Genomic DNA, 14,429 nt, shown 5'->3' with positions numbered 1-14,429 from the left:
GACCTAGAATTTGGCGAATTACCTATTCATTAAGCTCATGAATACTACGGGCGCTTTGGTCTTATTTGAGGGGTATCACTACGGACTCGTAGCGTCTGCATCGAGTTTGGAAGATTGTCCTCGGGACATCCTTCTCTAACACTCGCAACTAGTGATATTTGGATCTCAGGTCCATTTCTAAAAGGTAAATCGTTCCTTTCGGTTGGTCACCCATTCATCTATACAAGTCAGAGGGTAATGATTTCCTAATGGACTCCTGTCGAGGTCTCTGTAGTCGGTGCGCATACTAAACAATTCGTCTTTCTTCTTGACGAACTAGACTTGAGTTTCCCCAAGGTAAGGAGCTCGGTCTTAATAAGCCATTGTTGAGCAGTTCGTGAAGTTTGACCTGACAGTCCTGGCATCTTTGTAGGTGTGAGACTATAGGGTGATCTGGTTACAGGAGTAGTATTGGGTTCTAAGTTTGTTCGCACGTCTATGTGATTACTCGTAGTCTTGGGCAGTCTCCGTCCTGCAGTTCATATTAGAAGTCATACATGGTTCATCAACCATAGTCTCATGTATACGAGTCCTATATAATTAAGATTGAAAAGGTAGTCGAATAAATGATTCTTTTTTAAGCTCACATCCCAACGAGGAAAATAAGTTAAAGTGGAATCATCAATTCTAAACCTGTAAAACCTTGAATTATATACCACCCCTGTGTACACATTCTTCAGCGATAGATCAACCGTAAGGGTCCTTAGTTTGAACTTGATGTACTGTACGAGTGGTACTTCGGGGAGGTTTGCTGAGGTTTCTTTAGAAAGGATAAGAAACATGAGGTACTCTATGCATGAGTACTTTGGGGTTCTGAAATGACGGCTTCTCTAGAAAGATGTTTACGGAGAAAGAGATGTGCGCACAAAATTGGTAGAGTGAGGATTGAATTGACTCAAGTCGTATGATAATATCGGACTCACATGGAAATAAAGGCATTAGATTTGATCACAAAGGCGTTACAGATGAAACACAACGGTGCAACTTTTAACAGAGTTACAGTACTTTAGATTAACTACAAGACTATTGCAGCGAACAAGGTATACTACAAAAGATAAGTATAGGCAGCATGAGGGCCCCTTAACTGAAGGGATCTCGCAAAAGATAACACTTGAGTTGCACTAGTTTTAAATAGTTTTATGGGTTTGTTACAACAAAACGACTTAATTACTTTAACGTGGGTCCGTAGTAGTCTCTCCTGTGGCAGTGATCCTTAGTATCTTCCTGTCTGTGTCGGAGTTCTTTGTTATTGGACAATCCTTTTTAAGGTGTCCAATCTCGCCGCATTGGTGACATATATGGCTTGTACTAGCATTGGTGGTGGAAGTGAGGTGTCGAGTTGGAATTATGTAGATGTGGGTGCTTTCGTTGTTCTTTCCTTTTGGACAATTCCTATGATAGTGTCCTGTCTCACCACAACTATAGCAAACCTGGTTGGCTCCGGTGGTGGAGGTGGTTCTACAAAAACGGGCAATGTGCCCCAGTTTGTTGCAATTGATACATTGCAATACTCGGCAGGCTCCATTATGATGATAGCTACACTTGTTACACTTCGGGAGTGTTCCCTCATAACGCTTGACCGGTGTTGAGGTGGCGGGGGTCGTCACTGGTTGTTGTCGCATGGCAAGCCTTCGAAATCTCTTGCGTTCCTTTTTGGCTTGACGCTTCCGTTTCTTGAACTCTGAGTTGTGGCTTTGGGTATTTGCGACTGTTACTATTTGTTGATTTCTCGGATCGTTACAACAATTAGAATTGTCAACCCCTTTGTCAGTCTTGTTTGTTTTGCCAGAGTTGAAGTGTGCAAGGACAGCTGTCATTGCAGCTGCTACCACGGCTTGGAATGTAGCGGTGTCGATATGAAGGATAGGGGTTTCGTTGTTCGGCTGACTATTTCCAGATGACGACATGATTCTGCTACACGAAAAGAAGGTGGGTTCGTGAGCGATTATGATTGAACCTATATTAATTTGATTCTGAGAGATGAGTTATTATACATGAAAACTTAGCTTATACATGTTATGATATAATCAAGATTGGGAGGACAGTAAAATGTGTGATTCTACTCTAGTTTCACATCCAAACGAGGAAAAGAAACTAAGTTAGAAATCTCACATTCTATTGTCTACCAGGTCTTCGTTATATATAACTAGGGAATGTATAAGTGAGGAAATCATAATAATAACCTTCTTACGAATCCTTTTTAATGAACTAGAATTCCTAGTAAATGCTACTATTGAACCTAGATGTATTTCAATCGTTTACATAAAGAGTAGAAGTATGTTCTCGAGGGTTTGACCTACATCCCTATGATGCAGTCCTAGTACAGAGTAGAAGTAAGTTCGTAGAATGGTCTCATGACGTTTGTCGTCCAAACCAGGGTACCATTGGTTGGTGAATAACATGATCCAACCTTTGAAAAAGAATTGGGAATGATCCCTGAGCTAAATTACCCTAGTCCAATAACTTGACTAGAGTGGGTTTCAGATAGATTCCAACGATAGTATGATGAAAGTAATTGCACAGAGAGTGACACGGAAGTTAGCCGACTGTCAATATCATCGATGTTTAAAATGTAATAAGATTGGGAAAATTGACCTTGTAGTAGGTCTTACATCACATCCGGAGTAGAAAAGTTTTTGGCCACATAAAGGCCTAACTAAAAGTACCTACAGTACAAGATAGTTACATAAAAAAGTGCCACTTAGGGCATAGACAGGAAAACGATTCCCTAAAACAAAGAAGGAAAGTGAGACATCTCCTACTGGTGACGGTCACCCCTTTGGTGAACCCTTACTTATGCTAGTTGACGTTCCATATCAAGCAGGTGTCTTTCGTACACCCTCTGGCATACTCGGAGCTCTATGACTTCGGCTCGGGTCTCAGCTAGTGCTTGCAGCACGGCCTCGTGGTCTCTCTCAGATCTCTCACGATCATTTTCAAGGCGATTGATGCAGATGGTATGCATTCCTGCATTGGCATGAACCTCTGCGATACGATGGAGAGCTGTCCTGCCCTGAATCTCGTTTTAGGCAACTTTACAAACCAGGGTTGGCAGCACTCTGTCTGCTGAGCTTCCTTCGCTTATGTTGTGGAAGCTTCGTTCTCCATTAAACGGCATAGGATGATTTTGATCTTCGCTCCATGTTTCCAAGCATTCTACCCAAGGAGGCGTCGGGCCATGAAAAGCCTGACGAGGGTTAGGATTTGGAACGGGAGCTACCGGGGGTAGGTTCTCAACCTCGGGTTCGGAGTTAGCATCATCCGAAAGGTCTTCAGCATGCTAATATTTCAAAGGGATTTGATGATCATTCTCGGCTTCTTCTCCAAACCATCCAGCATTTCCTTCGTTCGGAAGGTACGGGTTACCATGGGGATGGAGTCCAGCCATGTTATCTACGCGAGAATTGGGGTAAGGAAATAAATATTAGACTAACTATCTAGATAATTATTAGATAATCTTCATTAGTTACATCACTATTTGTAAAGGGCATACCAGTTATATGTAATCAAAATAGGATAGGCCTTAGAATAAGTGACCTTAACTCCAAACTCACAAGGAACAGGGGTAAAGCAAAAATTCACAGATTCAAAGTATATGACATCCTAGTTACATATAACTTTGGTGTATCCACTTAGAAACTATCGACCTAGTAATGAAGATCTTTTTAGTTCTCAAGTAAGTAATTATAGTAACACAAAATAATCCCATAGTATTTTAGACCTATATTCTGCTCTAATGTTCTCATTGTGGTAGTGTTGGTAAGTTTTTAGACTTGTTGCCACATCACAACCATTCTTGGGAATGTGCTAATCACTCCTCGGACCAGCATAGTTGATCAGGCTATGCTACTCCCAAGACTGACCATACATCCCCGACCTTACTTGTGATATTCAATAATCGTAATACTTTTGTTCTTGTCATTGTGACACGGATTTTAGTATGAATGCAGGTAAGTATACTTAGTTAAATATTTTATTATTTAAAAGTATAAACTCTTGGTCAGAGTATTTTTTAATCCCATTGTATTTATAGTCTGTATATCTTTTACGGGTTGATATACTTAATTCACTATAAACAATGCTCTGATACCAATCTGTCACACCCCAAAACCAAGAACGGCGGAAACATTCTGGGGCGGAGGACGTCATGTAAAATATCACAACAATGCAAAGTAGTAAACAAGCAACACCATCATCCATTGAATTAATAGTATAATTTTATTTACAAGTGTGTTCTTTCATAATATAAAAAACATAATGAATACACAAAAATAAGAGACGGGTCTTGACTGCTCCGTCTTCACAAAAACTAGTCGTCGTACCTGTCTATTTGTGACCTGAGAATACAAGTTATTTTGAAAGTGAGTATCAGCAATAAAGCTGGTGAATTCATAAGAATCTATGTGTCTTTGACTTGTAAAAACTGTAAAGGAAAGACTTGTAAATGTTTGAAGACAAGTTTGTATAAGTATGAAAATGTTTGTAAGTAATTGTAAACGTCTGAAAACCCAAGAAAATCCCATATTTCCTACTAGTATAAAAAGTAGTCTTCTACCAAGACTCGACTGTTTTGAAAGTAACCTTCTACGAAGACCCGACTGTTTTAAAAGTAGCCTTCTACCAAGACCCGACTGTTTTGTAGGTTTGTTTCTTGTAAAAACGTGTAATTTTCCCAAGTGTAACTATCATTATCAAAATAGAGTTTGTACATTAATGTTTAAGTGAAGTAATCACCAAATAAATGTAAAGGGGTAAATTAATTTAGTATTGTAGTATTGTATTAAGTGACTACTATTGTACTAATTGCCTTAATTGAGTATTAAGGTATAATGTGATGGCTAGATCCCATACTAAACGCTCCCCTATCAAGAGATTCTGAGAACCAAACGCGACGCCTGCGATGATTGCAAGCCGTGAACATCCAAATTATTATGATCATGTATACCCAATATAACTATCACCTTTTATTTAGAACAATGCGTTAGCGATTCATTGGTATAGTTAGATCCTATAATTGTTCCATGCTATAGCACCTTGTCGTGTATTGTATCTTCCTCCCTGTATTCCTTTATTGTGTATTCTCTTATGTTATAGTGTATTGTATCTCTATAATGTATGTATTATATTAGTATGTCTGTAATTGTAATTTTGTAATTGTATTTAGTATAGACTCATGAATGAACTGGCCTTTGTGTGATTCCTTGTACTTAGAATAGTAAGTAGTATCTCCTAACTATACATATTATAGCTACTACTAATGTACGTGTATAACCGAAGTATGCCTTTGCTACCCAAAGGTACTGAATTGACTAATGGAACTTTTATGTCTATATACGTATACATGATATATAACTAATATTTAGACGACATTCGGACGAATAACCGATACCCTAAGGCCACATCCCAATGAGGAAAAGGAAATAAAGTGAGCTAGCCGTCCTAAGTCCTTTAAAAATTACTTATATAACTATACATATATGGGCATGCATTTGACAATATAAAAGTATAAAAGAAGTTTTGTAAAACCTTTGAAAAGTTTAATAACTAAGAAATGATGACTTGATGTCAGTTTGTAAAACCATTTGAAAACAGTTTGTTTGATAAGAACAGTTTTAAGCATAAGAAAACATTTGTTTTAAACACAATTGTAACAGAGTTTGAAAGGAAACATACAGTGTGTAAGAAAGTTTGATAAAGAGTTTTAACATGTAGAAACATTTGAGAAAGTCATTTGAAGTAATATGTTTGGTAAAACAGCTAAAAGTGTAGTAAATCCATTTGTATGCTAATTATTAATCACATGTGATTGATGTACTAACTAGCATGATTCAACTTGTATCCGCCCCCCCCCCCCCCATAAAAGCATTTATAAACATTTAGAAACATTTAAAGGTTGATTAAGGGGTATGAACTCACCTGCAGTGAGTGGTCGTATGGAAGTGTCGGACAAGTGCTTGTTGTTAAGTGAAGACTTAAACACACACAATGATCCGAATAACATATAAAGACATATGTATATATACAATTAGTGATTGTAACACTAATTAGACAAGTATAAACATCCTAATGTTTGGAAAACACTTTAGTCAAAGTTCTAGGAGGCCATTGGGTTGCAACAAAGGATTGCAAGGCATCGTATTTAAGTTTATGGTCCATCGACCATACTTATTGGAGTTTACGGCCCAGGGGAGTTTACTCCTAGCCGTAAACTCTCTAATGGGTCTCCATTTGAGGCTTAAAGGTAAGGACTCTTAAGTGGTTAAGTGTTCCAAGGGTTAAGCAAGAGGCTAGGTGAGTTTAAGGTCCAAGAATGACCTTCACTGGTGCTTACGGCCTTAGGACCACTTCCCCACGATTTTATGGCCGTAAACTCTTGGTGGGAAGTACCATTTCGTTTCTTGAAGTCCCTAGTTCAATGGTGGTTGGTTCTGTGCTAAGCTCTAGTCAATTGGAAGGTGGAAAGAGCATCCTTGCACCCTTATAGGGAGTTTACGGCCTTGGGAGATCCATGGCCATAAACTCTCATTCAACCACTGATTCTTGATGATTATAAGCTCTAAAAATGTTAAACCTAGTGTACAACGAGTTAGAACAAGAGTATTTATGATATAGGAGCTTGAATGGTCGATTTTGGCGAAGAACACGAGTGTGTGTTCTTGGTGAAACTTGAAGATCTACAAAATGGTATGATTTCACGGATGAAATCATGTAATATCACTAGTTCATGAAAGATATCAACTAGTTAGGGCAATAAACTTACGAGTTTTGAAGATCGGGGTGGAAGATCCCGATGATACTTGAGAGAAAAATGAAGTTCTTGGGTTTGAGAAGTGAGAAAATGGCTAGAAATGATCAATACTCATATATATATATATATATATATATATATATATATATATATATATATATATATATATATATATGGGAGTTCACGGCCCTCTTGATTTTACGGCCGTAAACTCCATCTTATGGAGTTTAGGGCATGAATTTTAGTGATGAGGCTTTAGCAGTTACCTTCCAACACTTAATCCTTAAGTGTACAAGGCTCGGAATGCTCAAACAAACTCCTAATTGCTAAAAGATGGCGGAAATGAGTTTGACTTGCAATGAAGTGTTTGACTGCACAAGATAGAAATTTTCAGGTTGTCACAATCATTAGTGGATGTAGGGGAATGAGTTTGGAGCTCAATTTGGGGAGTTTGACGTTTATCATCCCGAGCTACTTGCGAGGTGACTTGTCCTCACTATACTTTGGTGTCGAAGGCACCAAGTTCGGCCCATTGGATCTGATATCCTACTAGTTGATGAAATGTTGAATATGAGATAGTTATGTATGCTAGTTGATATGTCACTTTCGTAGATCTATAGGACTACCTTCGTTACTACTTATTTGTCTGTATGTGCCTTTAGTTGTAATATGTCAACATGTTGTGTGGATAGGTTAAGGATGTACTGCTTCGTGCGGTAGCCAACAAACCCTGGAGTATGCCAGATATGAGTTAAGGACTAGGCAAGGCATGCCAGAGTCATACTGAGGACTCATAAGCATTCCAGATACGAGCTGAGGGTTGGGCAGGGCATGCCGAAGTCGTACTGTGGGCTAATTTTTTTGTATTCCAGTCTAAGGACTGAAGGAGCAAGACAGTCATAAGTTTTGGGCTCGAGAGCAATCCAAACTTATGACGTGGTCTCAGGGGCAAGCCAAATGTGAGTTGTGGGCTCGAAAGGCAAGCCAGACTCACATTGTGGGCTCGGGGGGACTCCGTTCTATAGAGTTGTAGACCCATTACATGTTGTTATTCGTATATATGCTATTTGTTATGTATTAGTGTTTTGGGGGAAGTTACTAAGCGTCGGCCTTACAGTTTTGGATTTTGTTTCAGGTACTTCGGGTGATCCTAGGAAGGAGAAGGCGTGATCGTGCACCCCCTTGCAGTTTATGACTTTGTTTCTGGGATACTCTGATGTGGAACTATTTTGAAAACAAGTTTGTAACAAAATATTGGTTTTTGAATGTTTTAAAAAGTTCCAAATTGGCTTAAATTTTATGGATGTTACACGGGGTGTACTGGTGCGAAGGGTAGTATGCGACACGTAAATTGATGTACGCTTAGTATATTGTGGATGAAGGATCGGGAGGCGAGGCCTCGTACGTTGGGTGTACGAGGAGTACGCGAGGCAGATGAGGTGTAAGTGAAAATCCTAATTTAGGGTGTTGTACTCCATATAAGCACTTTAAGTCTTTAGGGCTGTCCTCTTTACCAGCCTCCAAGCCCCCAAAACCCTATAAATCGTCCCTTGGCCTCCATGGTGGTGTTTTGAGCTCATTGTGTGTATTTTGGTGTGTTTTGGTTCATATTCAAGAATATGGAGTTGGTACAAGGTTGTTGATCAAGGAAGAGCTTATGGATCCTGATTCTTTACTTCATTTCCATCTTGTTTGAGTTAAAAAGCTATGAACTTTTTCATTAATGGCTTAGATCTATTATTTATGAGTTTTGGTTCCTTTTTGGCCCTAAGAATGAGATCTAGTGGTTTGATACCACTCCAGGATCTGTAAGTTGCCACTCTTGGTGTTTTTGAGGCTCTAGATGATGGGTTTTGAGCATTCTAACACTCTTAAGTGTACATGCAACCCTAAATACATTGGATCTATGTTTTCTCTATTATACATGCAAATATGAACTTTCCAAGGTATTCATCCTAACTAGCATAATAACATTGATTCATACGAATATATCAAGTTAGAATTACATACCTCTTTGATATAGAATGTCTCCACGAAGCTTGAGTGCCTAGTGCCCCAAGTGTGACACCTCAAATGGTTCACACAACACCAAATACACTTGGAATAGATTAGAGAGAAATCCACACTTCATAAAAATCAGCTAGCCCTTTCACATATAATCTAGTGCTGATTTTGTCAACAATAAGATGCTTATATAGTTAGTGACAATTAGGGTAAACCCTAATTGTCATGGCTTTCCATTTCCTTGGATCCATGGGTTCAAATATACCATGGAGCATCTTATGGGTTTTAGCCCAACTTGATAATCCATGGAGTCTTAGCCCACTATACTGATGGGTTTTGAGCATTCTAACACTTCCTAAGTGTACATGCAACCCTAATAACCTTGGATCTATGTTTGTCTAATTATCATGCAAAGTTGAATTCCAAGGTTATATTCCTATCTAGCATACATGGGGAACAATTTTAACTTGAATCATAGATAGAATAACTTACCTTGTTGTTGCTTGTGTTCCTTGAAACCTTGTGAGCCTAGCACCCCAAGTGTGATGCCTCAAATGCTTCACACAACACCAAATGCTCTTGGAAAGACTCTTGAGATAACACACACTTCTCAAAATCGGCCAAGCCCTCTAGTTTCTTAGTGTTCAACTTGTGTAGCCAATTTTGTGGAGAATGGGACTCTTATATAGTGTTGGCACATCTAGGGTTACACCATGTAAACCCTAATGTGTCATGACTCTTCATTTCCATGACCCATGGGTTTGTAACTCCCATGGAGCATCCATGGAGCATCCTATGGGTAGAACCCAACTTGATAATCCATGGAGCCTCTTAGCCCACTATACAAGATATGGATGATTTACATAATCAACCCATATATTTAATTAGTTATCCTTTGATCACTTAATTAATTCCAAATTAATTCTTTGATCAACTAATTAAATAATATTATTAATATATTAGAACTTATAATATATTAATAATCTCCAAGTGTTATTTCTCTCATTTAGTCTATCCAATTGCATGGTGCCATGCAACCCAAATGGACCATGCCGGGTCGGGTCAAGTACAAGCCCGAAATAGTTATGGACTTAGACACCTTATCCAACAGTCTCCCACTTGGATAAGTCTAATAACTATATCTCTAGTACTTCAGGAACCGACCGGCAATCGTAGCTCTTTCAAGGTCTCTCGGAACTGAGAAGATGATGATACGCCATTTAAGATAAGTGATCATATAATCCTCTGTTCTAGATATCAGCCGGACAAATACATGGAACATTGTCTTGCTTATTGTCCAGCATTTGTTTCCCGTTTTCCGATTTGTTTGACATAGAACTTAATTGAACACATCAACTTAGTTCTGACCGGGCCCGGTACATGGGTCAAAACAAAATCATCGAGGGGCCCAGATATCAGCTTCTAATCCAAGAAGGAACATATAAACTTCGACTCATATGTTTGTTCTACCACTCATTGAATTACACACAAAAGTACGTTTTATAACATCGAGTTACCAATGCGGTTTCGTACAGTCAATGCATAACCAACTTGTAAGTAACAAATCATATCTCTAGGTTTGAAGACTTATATGATATTACCGTCTCACGATCACTCGAGATAGAATTCCATGAAGTGATTCCAGTAAGCGTGGGTTGAGTCCAATGCTCAGAACTTATGAGCACTCATGATTGTTGTAGCCTTGTCCAAGACCTCTACAACCAAACATGACAGTCTTGATTCATATCTACTTCCAACATATGACCGACTGTGGAGGTTTGAATAATATGTTATACCAAACAAAATTATTTTGGAAGTCAAAACATGCAAAAGAAATATAGTAAACGATTGACAAGAGATAGCAACACTTTACTCATAAATAAAACATCTTTTATTCATCATCTAATGTCAATAACACTTTACAAATTTCGAGATTATCTAACTACTAAATCTAATATCATCCTTCAGCCCGATGCTCCGAGCATGCTGAAGATGCTTAACCCGAGTCAATCCCTTTGTGAGGGGATCTGCCGGATTCTCATCTGATGATACCCTCTTTGCCACGAGGTGTCCTTCTTCGATCCGATGTCTAATGAAATGGTATTTTCTGTCGATGTGTCTGGATCTCCCATGATCCCTTGGTTCCTTGGCTAAGGCAACAGCACTTTCACTATCACAGAAAATTTCCATTGGCTCTTTAATAGCTGGTACAACTCCAAGGTCTCCAATGAAGTTCTTCAGCCATATCGCCTCCTTTGCTGCCTCGCTAGCTGCAATATACTCTGATTCACAAGTAGAATCTGCCACTGTCTCTTACTTGGAACTCTTCCAAGAAATTGCTCCTCCGTTTAGGGTAAAGACCCAGCCCGACTGAGAGCGGAAATTATCCCTATCAGTCTGGAAGCTAGCATCACTATACCCTACAACTCTCAAGTCATCACTCCCACCGAGGGTAAGAACCCAGTCCTTAGTCCTCCGTAGGTACTTGAGGATATTCTTTACCGCAGTCCAGTGTGCCTTGCCAAGGTTCGCCTGATACCTGCTAACCATGCTCAAGGCAAAAGCTACATCGGGTCGAGTACACGTCATAGCATACATGATCGATCCTACGGCCGAAGCATAAGGTGTTCGACTCATTTCTGCTATCTCAGCCTCAGTGCTAGGGCTTTGTGTCTTACTCAATCTGGTGTTACTCTGGATGGGTAACTCTCCTTTCTTGGAATCCTGCATGCTGAATCTCTTCAGCACCTTATCCAAGTAGGTACTCTGACTAAGTCCAATTAGTCTTTTACTCCGATCTCTCAAGATTCTTATCCCTAGAATATAGGCAACTTCACCAAGGTCCTTCATAGCGAAACACTTCCCAAGCCAGGACTTAACTTCCTGCAGGGTTGGAATGTCGTTTCCTATGAGTAGTATGTCATCCACATACAATACCAAAAAGCTAACTATACTCCCACTAGCCTTGACATACACACAAGATTCATCTTCACTCCTAGAAAAGCCAAATTCCTTGACCTTTTCATCAAAGCAAAGATTCCATCTGCGAGGTGCTTGCTTCAATCCATAAATGGATTTTTCAAGCTTACACACTCTATTAGGGTACTCGTTGCTGACAAAACCCTCTGGCTGACTCATGTAAACATCTCCAGCCAACTTTCCATTAAGGAAAGCGGTTTTGACATCCATCTGCCATATTTCATAATCATGAAATGCAGCTATGGCTAACAGAACCCGAATAGACTTAATCTTGGCTACTAGAGAAAAGGTATCATCATAATCCACTCCAGGAATTTGAGAGAAGCCCTTTGCAACCAATCTAGCCTTATAAGTGTGTACTTTACCATCCATGTCGGTCTTCTTCTTGAAGACCCATTTGCACCCTACTGTCTTACGACCTGGTACATTTTCAACCAAGTTCCAAACTTGATTATCATACATGGATTGTATCTCGCTATCCATAGCCTCTTTCCATTTAGCAGACTCGGGGCCTGCCATGGCTTCCTCGTAGCTGTTAGGGTCATCTTGACTTACTAGTGTTTCATCACTAATAAGTGTCTCACCTTCTGCAGTAATATGGAATCCATAGTAATGTTCAGGTGCACTCCTAACTCTCGTGGAACGTCTCAGAGGTACAGATTTGTCAATTGACTCAACAGGAGTTTCCTCCTCAAGTTGAGGGCTAGAGTTTGAAGTTCCTTCACCGCTTGATTCTTGAATTTCTTCAAGATCAATTTGCCTCCCACTGTCTCCTTGGCTTATAAACTCTCTTTCTCGAAAGACTCCTCTTCTTGCTACAAAGACCACATTGTCACTAGGTCTGTAGAAGAGGTAACCAAAGGATCGCTGTGGGTAACCGATGAAAATACACCTCTCGCTTCGAGGTTCGAGCTTATCATGAGTCTCGCGTCTCACGAAAGCCTCGCAACCCCAAATCTTGATGTGGTCTAGTTTAGGTACTTTACCAGTCCACATCTCGTGAGGAGTTTTGGCAACTTTCTTTGTAGGGACTAGATTAAGAATATGGGCGGCAGTCTCTAAGGCATACCCCCAGAATGAGATTGGTAGCGTAGCTCGACTCATCATGGAACGAACCATATCTAACAAGGTTCGATTACGCCTCTCAGCCACACCATTCAACTGTGGTGTCCTGGGAGGTGTCAATTGTGAGACTATCCCACATTCCCTTAGATAGTCGAGGAACTCTGAACTAAGATACTCACCACCACGATCGGATCGAAGCATCTTAATGTTCCTGCCCAATTGATTCTCGACTTCCTGTTTAAATTCCTTAAACCTCTCGAAAGTCTCTGACTTATGCTTGATCAAGTAGACATATCCATATCTACTATAATCATCAGTAAAAGTCAAATAATAACGATTAGCATCCCTTGTGGCATGTTTGAATGGTCCACACACATCCGTTTGTATAAGGTCCAACAAACCTTCACCCCTCTCACACGAACCTGTGAAGGGTGACTTTGTCATTTTTCCAAGTAAGCATGATTCGCAACTATCATCTGACTTTAGGTCAAACGACTCCAAGACTCCATCCTTTTGGAGTTGGCCTATGCGTTTCTTGCTTATATGTCCAAGACGACAATGCCATAAAGATGCTTTATCCAAGTTATTATTAGTAGAATCAATACACAAAACATTATTTCCTAAGTTATCTACAACAGATACAGCTTCATACACACCATCACAAGGTAATGCTTTAAAATAAAGAACATTATTAAAGAAAGCATCAATAGAACCAACTTCATTATTAAATGAAAAGGTAAACCCTTGTTTGTACAAAGCATGAAAGGAAATAATATTTCTTGCCATTCCTGGCGAATAACAACACTTATTCAAATCTAAACTAAACCCACTACTTAGCGATAAAGTATAAACTCCAATCTTGGTAACTGGTAAAGCTTTCCTATTCCCCATGATCAAGTTTATTCTTCCTTGCTCCACATTCTCACTTCTTCTTAGTCCCTGCAAGTCACAACAAATATGAATACCACACCCGGTATCAAGGACCCAAGAATTAGAATGGGGTGAGTTATTAGAAATGATAGTGTAAATACCTGCATGGTTGGGTTTAACTTTCCCATCCTTCACATCTTGCTGGTATTTTGGGCAGTTCCGCTTCCAATGAGATTTTTCATGGCAATAGAAGCATTCAGCCTCTTTTGGGTCAGAAGAAGGAGTAATGAAACCTTTCTTGGTTCCACTTGAAGAAGAGCCATCAAGGGTCCGAGCCTTGGTACCCTTAGAAGAGCTCTTTCTCTTCCTCCCTCGATTTTTCCCGATTGCCAAAACCGGAGTAGAGTTTTGAGTAGGAGTGATAGCAACCGACTTCCCCTTAAGACCTGATTCTGCAGTCTTGAGAAGTCCCTGAAGTTTGCTGAGGGTGACTTCTTCCTTGTTCATGTGATATGTCATGCGGAATTGATCATAGCACGATGGTAAGGAATGCAAAATAATATCTATTGCAAGATCCTCCGGGAAGTTCACATTAAGCTTCAGCAAACGATCCACATACCTTTGCATTTTCTGCATGTGGCTCGTGACGGATTCCCCGTCCTTCATCATGGTTGTTATCATGGAGCAGATGATTTCATACCTCTCTTGTCTTGCACTTTGATGG

This window comes from Lactuca serriola, chromosome 2, assembly GCF_051521515.1.
Source record: "Lactuca serriola cultivar US96UC23 chromosome 2, Lser_US96UC23_V15, whole genome shotgun sequence".
NCBI lineage: Eukaryota > Viridiplantae > Streptophyta > Magnoliopsida > Asterales > Asteraceae > Lactuca > Lactuca serriola.
Note: the sequence above shows the minus strand (reverse complement) of the source record.